General features: G+C 39.6%; 1 long non-coding RNA gene across 1 annotated transcript in view; it reads right to left on the reverse strand.

Annotated features, from left to right (window-relative positions):
- Positions 1-9,765: 9,765 nt before the first annotated feature.
- The window catches only part of LOC115303622, a 59,942-nt gene continuing 58,601 nt past the window's right edge, over positions 9,766-11,106 (reverse strand). The window contains exon 3 of the long non-coding RNA XR_003914180.1: positions 9,766-9,947. This is a non-coding gene — a long non-coding RNA (uncharacterized LOC115303622). The remainder of the gene's footprint in view (positions 9,948-11,106) is intronic.

Here is an 11,106-nt window from a genome sequence, read left to right on the forward strand (position 1 = left end):
CTCCTGGGAAGAGTTAAGGACAGAGCAGCTTGTTCGTGTGTGCTACCCAAAAGCCTCCAGAGTTAACCAGGTGCAGTTACCTATAACCTGCTTATTTGCTCAGAGGTTCGGCACCTTATCTGCCATCCAAGGATGATTTGAGGTACTCTCAGCCATTTCTCTGCTCAGCTCCAGTCCAAAGTCAGGTCTGAAGAAGGAACAAGGTATATGTGATGGAGACAGAATCCCAAGCAGACCTCATACTGTCAGCACAGAGCCCAACGCAGGGCTTGAACTCTCCAAGTGAGATGACATGAGCTGGAATCACGGGTCAAACGCTTCATAGACTGAGCCAACCAGGTGCCCCTAAAAAATGAAGTCAATACGAAAAGGCCTACCTTGGCCAGTCCTTGTCAATTCATGCCCTTGATGTAAATATAACTTGATTGGGGAAAAGAAAAAAAAAAGAATCTCTTCCATGTAGAAGGAGTTCAAGACCTAAAAAAGTAATTTTTTTTCATTTTTGTGTCTATATTTTATTTTGAGAGAGAGACAGAGTGTGAGTGGGGGGAAGGACAGCAAAAGAAGGAGACACAGGATCTGAATGAAGCAGGCTCCAGGTTCTGACCTGTCAGCACAGAGCCAGAGGCAGGGCTCAAACCCATGAACTGTGAGAGCATGACCTCAGCTGGAGTCAGATGTTTAACCGACTAAGCCACCCAGGCGCCCCTAAAATAAGTAAAATTAATGCTTCACTGAGAAACAACTATACACTCCTATTCACACTTATGAAATGTAGAAGTGCATAATCACTGTTTTATCTCCATTTAATAAACTTTCCTAGAAGTACCATGAAAGTTCTATAACTACAGGAACTTTGTCTATCTTTGGCACCCAGTCCAATGCCTGGCATCTAATGAGTGACCAATCATTTGCTGAATAAATAAATTTAATTCACTGTTTTAATCTGCAGAACTTCAGTGCCTCTGCTCTAAACAATGGGTTTAATTTCAAAACCTACATAATAAAGCAGACCTGTGTTCCCTATCCCATGTTTCTGTTTGTGGTTGGAGATGTTTTTCATCTTAGGAAATGGCACATAGCTACATGGTGTGGCATTGTTTGCTCAACTAGTTTTCATTATAAGGATTAAATTTACTTATATAGTGCTCTTCAAAAGATTACATGATGGGGCGCCTGGGTGGCTCAGTTGGTTAGGCATCTGACTTTGCCTCAGGTCATGATCTCATGGCTCATGAGTTCAAGCCCCATGTCAGGCTGCATGCAAACAGCTCAGAGCCTGGAGCCTGCTTCAGATTCTGTGCCTCCCTCTCTCTCACTGCCACTCCCCTTCTTGCTCACTCTCAAAAATGAATAAACATTAAATATTTTTTAAAAATACTGCAGTTCACCTCTGCCCCAACACACCAGATTCTCTTTACCCAGATCTCCCCTTTCTTTTTCCACACAGTTAGCACCTTAAAAGAGCCCTGGAGCTGAAGGGGGGAGGGGGAAATGGTCATGGAGGAGAGCACTTGTGGGGAAGAGCACTGGGTGTTATATGGAAACCAACTTGACACTAAACTATAAAAATAATAGAGAGAGACAGAGAGAGAGAGAGCCCTGGAACAGTGGCACAAGCAGTGTATTCGCAGGCTGTCAGAGGAGGAGCAAGGAACACGGACCTGACAGTTTCCAGAAAGTGCTGTGGTAAGGCGGGGCAAAGAGAAGAGGAGTAAAGGGAACGCCATCCTGGAAAGAGTTCATTTTCCTAATCCTCAAGCACCTCTCCTGGAGGAGAAATGAAAGACTGTAAATAGCAAGCTGACTTTTTTTAATTGAAGGGCACTTCAGTCATCAGAGTAAGTAACTCAGTTGTCATCACAATTTCAGGTGCAAGGAAATTTAATTCCTTAATTTTCATGCTTACAAGCTAAGGTTTTCTAACCAAAAATGGACTTGAATTCAGGCTCCATATGTGTTACCTCTTCGACCCTGGGCAAGCTATTCAACACCTGTAAGCCTCAGTGTCCCCATCTATAAAATGGGGAGAATAACAGAGCCCACAGCAAGGAACTGAATGAGAGCATGAACGCAGGCAGGAAACTTCCCCCAGTGTCTGGAAGTGACTGAGTTCCTGGCTCCATTAGTGGTGGCTCTACTGAGAGAAGAGGAACACAGATAGCATCATTCAAGTGCAGCTCTCACAATAAGTCATCTCCCTCCCTCTGATGTTGCAGAGCATGCAGCCTGCCCACGGCACACCTGTCTTTTATCAGATCCTGTGTGTGTGTGTGTGTGTGTGTGTGTGTGTGTGTGTGTGCACCCTGTAACTGCACCCTGGCCAGAGACATTCCCAATGTCTGCTGCTCTGTAAGACATGTATCCTCACTAACATCTGTCACCTCCTTCCCAAGAGAGCCAGCTTTTGTTTTGCCAGGGTCTGTAATCTTGCTGTGCATGTTTGACAGATGCTAGCAGAACAAGTGATGAAATTTGAGTGGACTCATGTGTTCAGTGAGTGAAGATGTCCTCAGTATCCTGGGCACATGGAGAAATCCAACTGCAGGCAGCTCTGCTCTCGTCCTACCCCATATTTCCATCATTCCCCTGGAACAGCTTAACTAGAAGAATAATATCCAGAGGGACGGTGTTTCCCTACAGCCATCAGGACATCTTCAGGGCAGTCATTTTTCTCAGAAAGGGGAAAATAAGACCACTCAATCATGTCAAGGTGGGAGAGGTGTGTCTGGGGTTGAGGGAGTTTCAAGTACTCCTATGAAACCCCTTGAAGAAGGTCATGGAAGAATGTAATAGTCTTTTCAAGAAATCAATTTGACTCTAACATCCTGGTCTCAGTGTTTTCTTGGGCAAAGCCCTACTTTCCCTGGTAATCCTCAGAGAAACGAGAACATATGTTGCACAGATTTCTCGAATTCAGCTTTCCGTGTATGGGACAACAAAGGTCAACTGTCTTCTTTGTTCCAAAGGAGAACATTGTTTGTGGTGTCAGACCACATGTGTTAGCATGTTCCCTGCCTTCCCTGTGCTTTGGATATGGAACTGTCAGTTTGTGAAACATTTCTATTTCACAGCATCCCAGCCGTCATTAGAAATTCAATTTTATTTTCACCCTCGTCCTGCTCCTCCAGTGACACACCACTTAGTCACTACAGTTAGCACATCCGTCTTGTCTATTTTCTCTCCAATACAAGCAAAAACTCTAATCCTATAATGAATTTAAAACTAGAAGAAACCATTCTAATTTCCTGGCCCCAAAGATGAACATACTTTCTAACCCTTTTTGAACCAAGACTCATATATATATATATATATATATATATATATATATATATATGCACACACATATATAGATATGGATATTGATATAAATAAGTATAGATAGATATAGATACACACACACATATAGATATATATCTAGCTCAAGCAAATCCAAATCTAGTTTTCTAATTATTAATATGGAACTAAAGCAGAATAAAAAATAGTCTCTGAATCGAATGTACCAAACCCATCTCTTCATGCCATTTGAGGACATCCATAACATATCCTGGTGTGACATGCTTCTTTTGGAGTTGGGTGGTACATAGATGCCTGAAACAATCTGATACTACCCAAGTGAAAATCACAACAATGGTGGGAGACGAAATGTGAAACCAATGCCAAAGTTGAGTCAGTGGTTTGAAATAAATGAGACAAGCGGTCCACAGTAGTAACATGCCCCAGTGAGGTAATATCAGAAGTGGGTCATGAGTCAGTACCATGTAAGCCCATTAGAGCAGACACAGGCAAGAGTAAGGATCAGCTAAAGTAAGGGGTTAAGTGGGCAAGAAAGAACCAGGCAGATCATGTAGAAGACCAGAGAGTGCAGGGCTCAAGAGTCTGGGTTAGATTAGCAGGAAAACAGAAGAAAGCATAAAATGTTAAGAAAGTGGATAGGAAAGACTAATGTCCAAAAATATGTTGATAACAGTGAAAAGTTCTCTGAAAATATGAGAGCCAACAAGTCTAGTCAGCTGGCTTAAGCTAAGATGGTCAATAAGTGGCTGCCACAGTTTCCTGAAGGTTAGCCCGACCCACAGGCTATATAGCACATGTGTTTGAAGCATGCTTTTTGAATGAATTAATGAATAAATGAATGAGTTTGTTCCTACAGATGTGAGGTGTGAGTGTGCTATTTTCTTCTTACATGTACAGTGTGTAGCCCACTCGTACAAGAATAAGTCTTGTGAAGCTAATAGTTTTTGCTCCTGTAGGCGCTGGACTCTTGAATCTAATAATGATGTAGAAATACCACCTACCATGTCTCTTTAACACTATCTAGACAGGCTCCTTGATTCCAAACTTAATACAGGTAACCAAAGGATGTTTTAAGAACAATATGCAAGCTGCTATTCATGTTTCTATAAATCCAAACATAACATCTGTACAGAGGATTCTGATACCAATGCCCAGCTCTTTCTCACTGATGAGCAATTAAAGAAGCAGCTCCAGGGTCACTGGGATCTTTTTCTGGATGTCCCACATATTCTTCTCCCTGAAGCCTGGTTGGTCCTCCATGATTACTCTTCTAGAGGCGAATTTCAGATAAAATCTCTCACCCGCTCAGAAATAAGTCAATGTTCCCCCACTGTCAATTATATACAATCCATATTCTGACAAAACCTTTGAGTCGTATGTTCTACTATCCCCCTCCACATGCCTTTCCTACCAGCCACTCAGAGTTACCCGCTATTTTCACCTGTGTCACACACTTTTCTCTCCTGTGTGCTTTGCTTAGGCACTTCCTCAGCCTGTGATGTTCTTTTCCCATTTCTGTTCCCTGGGTATAAACCCCACCTATCCTACATTGTAGGCTCCTCTCTGGGTTATTGCCACTTCCTAGCAGCTCAGTCCCTGCGATTTGAAGCACTACTCCAGCAAATGTTCTCCACAACCTACCTCTGGATCAGATGATTGTACACAACCCAATCCCACTTACTTTCACAGAAATCTGTCAATTGCATAGCATTCTCAGGAAGAAGAACTGAACATATGAGCAAACTACCAAGATGAGAGGAAAAGAGAGAATACACTTCTACAACAAGCCAGAAGTGATGACTTAGGGATGTGTGTTTGTTGACACACAACTCTGCACAGAAACTTTTAAAATATTCTGCTAGATGGAGAAAGAAAGGGAGAGCAGGAGGAAGTGTTTAGGGGTGATGAAATTGTGCTGTAACCTGATTGTGCTGGTGGTAACACAGATACATAAATGCGTTAAAATTCATAAATCTGAACACCAAAAGAAAGAAAAAGTCAACTCTGTGATCTTTTTTTTAAATTTCTAAGTGCTCTTCCAAAGAAGTGAATTATGCATTAATAACTAGTCAATATTTTTCTGAACCAGGGTCATATTAATAACTTACCTTTTATATTTGCCCAGCTCCAAGGAGATAAACAGTATTGGTATTGCACTTAGGAGTGACTGAAGGGGGTCAGGAAAAGAGAATGCTTTATGCCAAACAATACTGTACAGTTGGAAAACCTTGGCTTTCAGTATATGTAGCATCAGATCTAACTGGCAATTTCCTTTCTCACATACCTTAAAAAAAGAGACCCTAATGTAATATAACCTACAGATTTTATATACAACTTTTCTTCACCTGATTTAAATGTTTATATCATTTTCATTCATTATTTCTTATCTAATTAGTCATTTCAACTAAACCTGGATTCAAGTTATGTGGACAATTTGTTTCAGAGACATAAAACTATGCATTTTTCTTTTTATTGCTACTACCATTTTCCAAAGTATGCACCAATTTCATCATTTGTGGCATACTTTATCAGGTTTCTATATTATTAGCAATTTGATGGCCACAATAAAATCTAGAAACATGAATTATAAATTATCTAATATGATGTCTTTTCCATTGTTCCCTTACATTAATCTAATTTCCATCCTCATCTAATTACATAATACTTCTCATTGAAATCCGCAAGGGGTAGTTAAAATTCAAGCTCAAATGACAAAGGATTTAAATGAGTCCTAACTCCTCGTCAGATTAATAAGACTTTCAACAATGAAGAGGTACAGCCAGATTCTCAGCAGATCTTGCCGAGGGGCAAGGGTGACCAGGCCAAGTTTTAGTTTTTTGATTTGGGGTGTTTTTCCCCACAAAGGATGCAAAGACAAGCAAAACATTAATGCTCTCCACTTACAAGAGTTCTAAAAAGCACTTTCACTCGGCCAGGTTCTATACACTATATGTCTTATGGTATGTCTTTATTTTGCATAATGACAATTGGGGTATATAATCAACAAGAAAAATGAAGAAAATGTGGGGTTTGGAAAATCCTTAGCAAAGTATTCATGCTGAATTAACTTCCATGCTGAATCAATGTACTCCCTGCTCATGAAGTCACTGGGCTTTAGAAGGGTAAAATTCTAACTCTTGGGGAAAAAAAAAAAGTTTCTGTTGAGAACAAAACTGTTATCTCAGTTCTCTGACTCAGTTAAAATTGCTCTAATGGAAGACAATTTGACCTAGGGAAAATAAATAGTGACTGGTTAAAACTAAAAATCAATCTACAAACAAAAAATGCAGTTGTTTCTAATATACCTCTAAACTTTCACACCTTTAAAAATACCCAACCATTCACTAATTTTGGCTTGCTACCTTCTTTCACTAAGAAAAAATTTAATGGTAAATTTTAAGAACCTTCTCCCTCACGATGAACAATGATACCTTTCCCATATTCTTTTACCAATTGCTCCCTGAAAAATCCTAGATCAAAAATCTGAGGAAATTCCTGCCCAGAAAGGAATAAAGCACTGCAAACTTTAAAACTAATAGCCTCACAGCATAACAAATAACCACCAACTACAAACAAGGCAGAACTTTCTTCAGTCAAGAAATTGTAGGGTAAAGCATAAGATAAATCATAGCTATAAAACAGAAATCACATTTTAAGCCTTTTTTTCTGACACTGCTACACTGGAGAGCTAGCATATTGCTCTATAACAGTATATGGCGCTCGGGAATTGTCAGTTCAAGTAAACCAGCCATAACCTTGTCACATATTGAGTGCCTAGAAGAAATCAGGATGGGTCTGAAGGAAAGCAGGCAACAGAACAGAGAGAAGCTGTCTCATTCTGCTTCACTCTCCAGCCATCTGCAAGTGACTTTGTTATTGGGAGGATGCCAAAATGATTTCTCCTGGAAAACCCTCATACTTTCTTCACCTGGCAATAATGACCTCATCATTAGTGACCCATCATAAGGTGAGAGCCCACTTGAGACTGTTGTTTCCAGTATTGGCAACAGATTGGTGCAGAGCCATCCATGTCCTCTTGGGCTCACTTGTGACAAACTGGTGGAATAGAGGCATAAGCTATGGCCAAAGAATAGGGCAAAGTGACTGGCTTGTATGGAAATTAAACCCATTGTCTCATTGGCATGCACTGCAACCAACTCCTCTGTGAGGTCTCAGACTCAAGGATAAACAACAGTAACAAGAATAGGTTGTCAAGGGAAACAAGGAATTGGAGACATGAATGTAAATGACTAGGTGCTTAATATGAAGAACAACAAAGTCTGCCTTTGGAGAATATCATGGATATTAAGTAAACAGACCATAAAACATTACAAAATGTACACTAGTTCTATATATGGTATATAGTCTTTGTTTTCAAAAATAAGTCAAGAATTAAACTAATTAATTGTATAGCAATCTCAAATAAAACATACAAAATTCCCAAAATGCCTTTGCCTCAACTAACAGCAGATAGATGACTTTTCTAATTACTTAACTAAGAAGGAATCTAAAACTTAACATTTAAAAATAAACTATTTGAGATTTTTGTTATGTGTTCTTTAAGGTTTGTATTTTAAACAAGTGAGACTTTTGTCACTAATTTCCTTTTGTAATTGCCTCAGTCCTCCATTTTGTTGTCTAAGCATGGCACTGGAGAAAGGGAATTTGGAGGTTTGACTTCAATCTCTTAATTTTGTGGATAGACCTAGATGGTTTTGCCCCTTGATAAGAGTGAACCAAGAGCTTAACGGACCTAACTTTCAAGCTAATGCTCATTGCACTATTGTGAGTCAACTGTGCCAATTTAAAGCTACTCTAACCAAAGACTAACCTAAGTTTTTGATTTGAGTAACATGAGAATGTCACTATATTCTCTTATAGATTTTGTGCCTCAGATCCCAGATAGATTGATCTGTGTCCACACAGCTTGAAGTAAAATATATGCAGCAGTTTACTTGATTTTATTTGAGTTTAATATAAGCAATCTCAGAATAGACACTAAAAGTGTTTACTTTATAAATCATGTCTTGTTAAGTTAGAAATTTGAATAATGACTGGGGACCCATGATCCTTCAATCCAGCCACCTCCTTTAATGTTTCTGAGAGCAATGCATGATCAGAGAGGAAGACCAGGCAAACTTTGTTATTATCCAGAGGCCTTTGCCCCAAACCTCATGATAGTTTTTCTATGTCAAGACCAGAGGGAGGTCAAGTGGCCTCTCATCCCCCAATTACATCAAAGTCTTACGTTCATCCTATCACTCTGATGACAAGCAAATGTTAGTTGAAGGAAATGTACCAGGAAATGTACCAGTTGAAGGGAAATGAAGGGAAAACAAGAATTTCCTTGCAGGGCCTTGAGCCAATCTGACTTCTTACCACAACTACTCTCTAGGACAGGACAAGCTTACTAGGAAGAAAAAGTCTGAAATGAGACCACTCACTGGAAGTCTAGACTTTGAACTCATTCTCTGATTACACAAAAGCTCCACACCCTTGTACTGTGGGCCAATAAATATCCTTGACATTGATCCATTCTTTTTTTTTAAGTTTATGTATTTATTTTGAGAGAGAGAGAGAGAGCATGCACATGAGTCGGGGAGAGGCAGAAAGGGAGAGAAAGAATCCCAGGCAATACAGAGACCTACAAAGATCATGACCTGAGCTGAAATCAAGAGTCCAATGTTTAACAAACTGAGCCACCCAGGTGTCCCATCCTTGATCCATTCTTATCAGAATTCCTCCTTTTAGTTGTCTACAAAGAATGGAAAAGCAAACACAAAACATTGCACTCCTGCTGAAATCAACTCCCCCACTTATTAACTGTGTGCTGTAAAGACACACCCCAACTGAGACCAGACTTAAATACAAGCATACATAGCATATATCCAGCATCATCTCTCCTGTGGTTTTGATTGATAGGAATGATCCCTCTATCACCTTCAAATAGCCATTTGCCTATGCTCAGGTGCATCCATTAGCTCCTCAGAATAATCAAATCCTATAGCTGGTCTGGGAATCTTAAACTGTGCTCTAGTTCCCAGAGTCCCAGCACATTCATCTGGAGGTAGGGAAAGAAACATAGTACAAACCATTGGGGAAAGGAAATATAGTCTAAACCACTGAGGAAAAAATAAACAAACAACCCAAAAAAGGCTCTTATTTCTTCTCTTGGATTATAGTCCCTTACTTACTTTCAAGTGTCTTTTTTAGATTTAGTGCATCTTGGCTTGCCTCTCTCCCAGTAGGGTTCAAACTATCTTGATATCATGATAAGCCAAACACTGAGCAATAACCTATAGGGTCAAAGCATGCCACCTAGTCCAGAAGAGTATTTAGCCAAATTCTGTCTTCCCCTCTTATATAAGCCTACTTTTACTTTCTGAATGTTTTTCCCATTCATGCTGAGACACATTTGGTGGAAATTTTCTGAGTAAAAACTGGATAGCACCTTGTTAGGTCAGATGGCTCTTTACTTGGCAGGAAGGAACGCCAACATGTAAATAAATAGTCTCATGTTGCCAATTTTCTGTATAGAAAGTGATTTCTCCCCTGTAAAGTTACAACACTTCAGAGTGAAAGCCCATATGGTCTAGGTTCTGTGTATGGGGGTCATGTTAGGTCTCTGGCCCATCAACAATTACTGCCATCTGAAAGAAAGGATAAATTCATTGAAATATGTTGTTACAAGTTGAACAGATTTTACCTCTTGCAGACTCACAAAAGCAAGACAATTTTAACTATTTAGGCTTACCATCAATTGTAGATAGCCATTGAATTGAGTATCAGATAATACCATATCATATAATCTGGATATTATTTGGAAGCATTGAATCTAGTCTATCAACATAAGGAATTATCTATTTTCCTCTTTAATGCATTGTCTATTGTTAACTCAACTATTAGGTCTCAGAGGATTTTTGGTTTAACAAACTTTTTTAGTCCTTGAGACATAGGTACATTAAATTCACCATGATGCTACCCTTCTTGAGAGCTAAGACAGCTCTCTTCACCTCATTGATAGACTATTTTAACTCTCTTCAATTTTGAGAAAAATTTCTCCCTGGCTGTTCTTTTCTAAGTGGTAGAGCTAAGAACAGGACCTCAATTTCCTGGCTCTTGTGGTTTAATCCATAGTTCTTCTTGGTTTTAGAATTACATGTATACTTTGGTGTGCCTCTTTGGCTCCAGCTATGTTATTAAACTATTATTACCTAACAATACTCCCGTTAATCACCATGACAGATGGAAACCAGCTCTGGTCATGTTCTCTGAACTCAACGTCAAACGATCCCAATGCTAATGGAGATGACGCCAGCCATGAATTAGCTCTAAAAGCTTCTGTTCATCTGTCCCCGGCACCCCCCCTTCCTATTACTATTCGTTGCAATGCGTTTTTCTTGTCACAAGGCTCCATGCTTCTATATGGAGCAACTCCTTATGGAATTCTGGGAAATGGTTTTCGTTGACAGACACCATATAATGATGATAAACGATGGACAAGTCAGCAGTCTCAAACTGTTATTCCCCCAGCAGCACACTTCCAAATACATGGAGTACTTCTACAGGCTTAAGCAGCAGAAAGCTACAAACCTGGAAAAAATTCTCTATTCAACCTCCCTTCACAGACTGAGGAAAAGAAGTGATACTAAACAGAAAATGTAAATCACCTGTGAGGTAATACACCCTGAATGATGCCTTGAAAGTGTTGAAGGTACATAAACAGTTTCTTTACAAAAGAGCTTTGTTCTGACTTAACTATGAATGGGGGTGTTGGTTCTCTTTGCTTTCCCTGACTAAATTACAGCT

This window comes from Suricata suricatta, chromosome 1 (assembly GCF_006229205.1).
Source record: "Suricata suricatta isolate VVHF042 chromosome 1, meerkat_22Aug2017_6uvM2_HiC, whole genome shotgun sequence".
Taxonomy (NCBI): Eukaryota; Metazoa; Chordata; class Mammalia; order Carnivora; family Herpestidae; genus Suricata; species Suricata suricatta.